The sequence below is a fragment of the Coptis chinensis genome, chromosome 6, assembly GCF_015680905.1.
Source record: "Coptis chinensis isolate HL-2020 chromosome 6, ASM1568090v1, whole genome shotgun sequence".
NCBI lineage: Eukaryota > Viridiplantae > Streptophyta > Magnoliopsida > Ranunculales > Ranunculaceae > Coptis > Coptis chinensis.
Window position 1 is genome coordinate 25,886,639 of NC_141461.1, and position 5,666 is coordinate 25,892,304.

At 35.5% G+C, this 5,666-nt stretch overlaps 2 long non-coding RNA genes across 2 annotated transcripts; both read right to left on the reverse strand.

Annotated features, from left to right (window-relative positions):
* Nucleotides 1-1,975: 1,975 nt before the first annotated feature.
* Nucleotides 1,976-4,223, reverse strand: LOC147492339 (uncharacterized). Its single transcript, XR_015198917.1, has 2 exons — nt 3,676-4,223; nt 1,976-2,598 (listed from the first exon to the last, which is right to left on the reverse strand). It is a non-coding gene; the product is annotated as an uncharacterized LOC147492339 (long non-coding RNA).
* A 403-nt stretch (nt 4,224-4,626) lies between these two features.
* Nucleotides 4,627-5,322, reverse strand: LOC147492340 (uncharacterized). Its single transcript, XR_015199378.1, has 3 exons — nt 5,195-5,322; nt 4,956-5,123; nt 4,627-4,801 (listed from the first exon to the last, which is right to left on the reverse strand). It is a non-coding gene; the product is annotated as an uncharacterized LOC147492340 (long non-coding RNA).
* Between the last annotated feature and the right edge of the window lie 344 nt (nt 5,323-5,666).

Genomic DNA, 5,666 nt, shown 5'->3' on the forward strand with positions numbered 1-5,666 from the left:
ATTACTCATGCAAATATTTTTACTTGGCTGCTCAAAAGAAGAAATCTGGATCTATATTCACATTCCTGCAGGCCTGCTGGGTGCAATATGATTTATGGAGTAGTTACCAAAAATATATATATATGATTTATGGAGTGCAATATTGTGATATATTTTTTGTAATCCAAATTAGAACTTCAATTATAAGTTAATCAATGGGATTATGGGAAGGTAGATCTTGAATCATCAACAACATCCGACTCTTCAATGATGTGGGCAATGAGCAGCCATTACAGAATCTAATTGTCACGTATAATAGTTAAATTATCAGTTTATCACTCACCAATAAGAAAAATTAGATTTTATATCAATTAATTTTGTTGGTTTACATGCCATGTACTCATGTAGGGATATAACTATGTAAGTTGGGGGGCGGGCATCTCCAAGGCAGACCCAGGAGTTTTGTCGAGGGTATTCAAGTGAAAAATTCAATAACCAAATTTTTTTTTTAGTGTCATGTTAATAAAAAATAAAAATCACAGATAACACAAGTAATGAATAATTTTGTAAAATCTTGAGGACACAAAAAATAGAAAGTTCAATTCAAGTCAGAAATTCAACAACAAAAATTTATTTAGTATCATGATAAAAAAATCACATATTAACGAATAATTTCATTAAATCTTGAAGACACCAAAAATAGAAGGTTCAGTATAAACATACAAGTATCCTGCCCATAACAAAAATAAGAGATGGATTGAGAATCGAATCCTAGAAAAAGTCCAAATAAAATAGAAGGAAGAAAATTTGAAGAAGTGCTCTAGAAAGAAAAAGAATTACTAATTGGAGTAAAGCTGTAAAAGTGTGGAGTTGGGCCTAGAGTACAAAGTCCATAATTTAAAATGTTAAAAATGGGGAGAGCCTTCTATGTGCTAAAGACTAATGGGCCAAGTTAATTAGTAAGACTACTATTCTTTCTTTCTTTTTGGCAGACCCCTGGGCATCTCCATTTCTTGAGTTTACTTCCAATCCACATGCCTGCCTCCAACTCTGCCTAGAGAGAAATTTGGGCTTCCAATCCCCATACCGCCCAACTAAGGAATTTTATTGCGCTTAGAGCTAGCTCCACCACAACACCACTAGATTATGTGGGTAAGGGAGTGTGACTTTGGAGGTGGAGACCCCCGGCTATATTCGTCTCCACATAGTCACCTCCATACCCACCTCCAAATGGTTATCCACTGTAGAAAGTGATAGATTAGTTGATAACTTGGTGAGTGTTTCTGCTTTTTATTGTCTATCTATTTTCTTGGTTTTTTATGAGTCCAAGCCCAAGCCCAACCCCTCCCCCAGAACAATTGTATCTATTGTATAATTTCATGGACACCAACCAACCGGATGATAAAAGCTCAGCTCACAAAGCAGCCATTGTTGACCAAATCAACAATGATCCAGTACTCTTTCAAATTAACATTGTAAACTGCACATACTCTATAAAACTTTGGATTTGCCATGTCACAACTTGTGAAATACAATGATAGCCGTCGGATGGGGCCCGTACCGTAGAGCCCCACACCAAACTTTTTTATTAGATAGATAAATCTCTATTTTATACTAGCCATTTGATCCGGCCTATGGCCGGACTTGCTACATAGATAGGTAATGACTTAAAAGCTTAAAGTCCACTTGAATAAATAATATATGTATATTGATAGCTAATAATTCACTACATACTTTGTTTGAAGGGTTTATGTTTTTCTATTTTTTTTAAGAGATTACAATCAAAATACTATACAACTCCTTCAAATTAAGTCGACATGCCCATCGACTAACAGGCGGCCAAGAAATGCGTTTAGGACCTTCATTGTTCAGAAATATGATGTTCTCAGTATCAGAACTCTAAAATAGCTAATGGAGTTGGTGTGTAATCGCAGAGTTAAGTGAACTGATAGTCGGAACAAAACTTATTATATTAGGAGGCATACACAAAAACAACTCAGGTAAGAGTTTTTAACTTGCTAAAATGTAAGTATTAAAATTATTAAATTTTATGTAAGATACAACTCATAGTTAAAGGGCAATACATTCAAATTACAAAACAAACACCACATACAATCAATACAAAAACGGTAGAGAATCTTGTATGTTGTCTCCATGTCTTAGTAACAACCCATGGCCTGCAACATAGCGCTATCTTGTGAAGACTTGAGTCCCGCTCATCAGTAGTAGCATTGGCGGCTTTATCGTTAGTCTTTGCTCCATTCGTTTTCAGAATTCTATAGGGAACCCAACCTTGTAACCCACCACCTATTCCCTGTAAATCCTTATTCCATAATGATCAAAGGGTGAAATATTACTATTGCTACCATTATTTTGGTGTCCCTATTTCTTTGAGCCGAGCGGGGCGAAACAAATAAAGAAAAAACTGGTCATACCTCTGTCCCCTCCTGAATCTTTCTTTAACACCTTGGGAGAGGAATGAATGTGCTTCTACAATGTTAAGAGGTGACATTGAGCGAGAATTGTTTCTACTCCTGATGATATTTGTGGTTTCAACTCCTATAGCCGGCCATGAACTGTCTAGCCTTCTTTGTATGTGTATAGATGTTGTTATCGATACTGCATAGTTTGTCAATTGTCAACAAAAGCACATACAGATCATATGAAAAGCAAGAACTATGATCTTTTCAATGGTTTAAATTTGATAAACTAATTAGTTGATAGAGTTAGATTTTAAACAACCTTTTTTTCGTAGTGCATAAATAGAAAGCATAACATAACCTGATCTAATGTTGGAGAAAAAGCATGGTGAGCATAAAGAACCATAATATTGGTACCTCAAGTGGTTGAAGTTTGACCGCACTTGTTGAGAATTTTTAACGTCCTCGTTGTACATCAGGCTGGCACTTTGATTTTCTATTAGACACATTATGTGTTATCTTTTTCATTTGGATTAAACGCAAACTTTTACTGTACTACTATATCTTGTAGTAACTTCAAGTCTTTTGCGCACCCAAACATTTCCTATAGATCGACATCTTTGAAAACTAACCTTGTTATACTCTGAGCTAGCATGAATGAATGCATTTTGTTTTACTTTTATTCTATTGATACATCATATTAAATTGAATAATTCAGATCTAAATCAATTTGAATCATCAGCACGTGTATCCCAATCTAATCCATCTCTAAACATCACTCATATAGACATCAAGACAGGGTGCATAAGTGACAGGTTTTCGCTTGGATTGTCATTGCTCGCTTCAGACTAAGCATGACTAAGGGAAACTCAAAAAGAAATCTAAGTTAGTTTTGGTCCTCTAACCATCATCCAAAAGTAATTACATACATATAATATATGTGGATTTATTTGATTTAGTCTAACAGAATCAGTGACCTACACTTTCCTTCTTACCCAAATTTATAATAATTTGAATAAATAAATAGAATTCTAGGAGATTCAATAGTCTAGCAATAATAAGGGGGCTCCAGCTGACATCCAATGAAACATTTCTAGTTCTAAACAAAATAAGAGTATGTGCAAGCAAGTGGAATAGTTCCGGACAAATCAAGGATCCTGTATTTTAGATATATAATCTCAGCAAGAAAATCAAAGCACAGTGGACATGAAAATTTCTACCCAAAACTGATAAAGATCTTTAGTATGATGCATGGCTGAGATTATAATATGCAAACCTTTGTCTTTTCCAGCCTTCACCAAAATAAGCATCAATATAGTTATGCTCATAGCCCATTCGATACAGCAAGTATCTTAGACGCCTTCTTGTTCTCGAAAACTCATCATCCACTGCTTTATTTGTCCTTTTTCTCATCTTTCGTTTTTTGTTTCTTTCAACACTAACATTTGCAGAAATATCAGTAGGATCAGGAGCTTTACAAAGACCATTTTCTCTGGGCCGAAGAACTCTGGCACTTCCTAGGGAGGATCTCAAGACCAATTTTCTCTTTCTCGATCTTGATTGCATATTTGAATTTCGGAAAGATTCAGGATTTAGATTTCCAAGTGTCACATGTTCTTAATGTCAACAAACAAACAAAGCAAGTAATGTTGAGATATACATAAGAAGCAGTTGTATTATTGGTAGAAACTCTAATGGAAAAAGTAGGTTCTAGATTCAGTTTAACCAAATGCACCTTAAGGTCAAGTAACACCAAGCCTGGCAATTCTTAACATTCCAACATTCTCATCCTAACACATTTTCTAGCTAACAATAACACTACCATCCAATCTGGCTCCCTTATAAATGTACACACGAATAACAATCTTATAGATAACCAAATCATTCACCTTGACCTAGAAGGCCAACCAAGTAATACTCCTTTTACCCCTCTTACCTACTCAGATTACCAAAAGTAAATATTTTCAAAGTTAGCGGACTATTTACCTCGGTTTTTCTCGAATTGGCGAGTACTTGAGACACCGTATGTGCAAGACATTTGATCGGTGCATAGACGATAAATCAGATAGCATGGAATGAGAAGATATCATAATATCAAATGTTTGTTTCTCATAAATAATGCAGCCATTCTTATATGAAACAATAGGATGAAATTAGTGTAGCAGCCATTCTTATATGAAAGAGTTAATTGCATGAGTAGTAGAATTTACTTACTTTGGAAGTACTTATCCAGGAATCCAATGTCTTCAAAGCTTTTCCTGACAAATGTGTTTCACGGGCCAATGCGACTCCTTCAGCTAAGCTGTCGACATGCCCACTGGTGTTATTCTATCAGAACGTTTCACATTTTGCGGCAGAGTAGAGAGATTTGCTACAGAACCAAGTGCATTTACAATCTGAGGCTGAAAATAAAATAAAGGAGTGAGTCATCCCATACAGAAATGGTAGATTTGCTGTTTTCAGCATACAATATTCTTATATTCTCCATGTATATCTTTGTTCAATCAAAAAATAAAAATAATCAATAAATAAAATAATTAGAACAATCACAATCACCTTCATGCTGATTGGCTCAGAGGGGCCACGTGATCCTTCAAAAGTCCTACTCTCCAACATCCTTATCAAGCGTTGGCCATCCAAGTTGCCTAAGATCTTTATTCCATTATCGTTGGTTGTGACTGCCAATAACGAACCCTCTCTGTTAAATCTCAACTTAGGACTCGCCTGCAAGTAGTAAAGTAAGATGTTAAAGTCACATCAACAACATTGATAAGGAGTGGGTGGTTTGTACTAACAGGCAATCCTCCATCCGCTTCAGTGCTTGCTATTACGTGCTTAATTTGAAATTCATCACCGGCAGCCAAAAATCGATTCCTAGTTGTGTCGAACTGCACAACACCTAAAGAGCGCTTCCTAAATAGGTACTTTTGTGAAATAAACGGACTCTTAAAAAAAATTGTTCAGGAAATATGATGTTCTCAGTATCAGAACTCTAAAATAGCTAATGGAGTTGGTGTGTAATCGCAGAGTTAAGCGAACTGATAGTCGGTATCGGTTTCCCTTCAGCCTGCAACTTCTCTATCTTCATAAACTTTGACAATGCATTCTCAACATCCGTCAAAATTAAGCAGAATCACCACCTGTTTTATTTACTTTTTTTTTTTCTCATCATAAATTTCAAGAAAGATCTGTGGGTATTAAAAATTTGGGAAATTTTGGTTCCGCCTTTACTATTTCAAATGCTAAGAATCAATTCTATACCTGTAA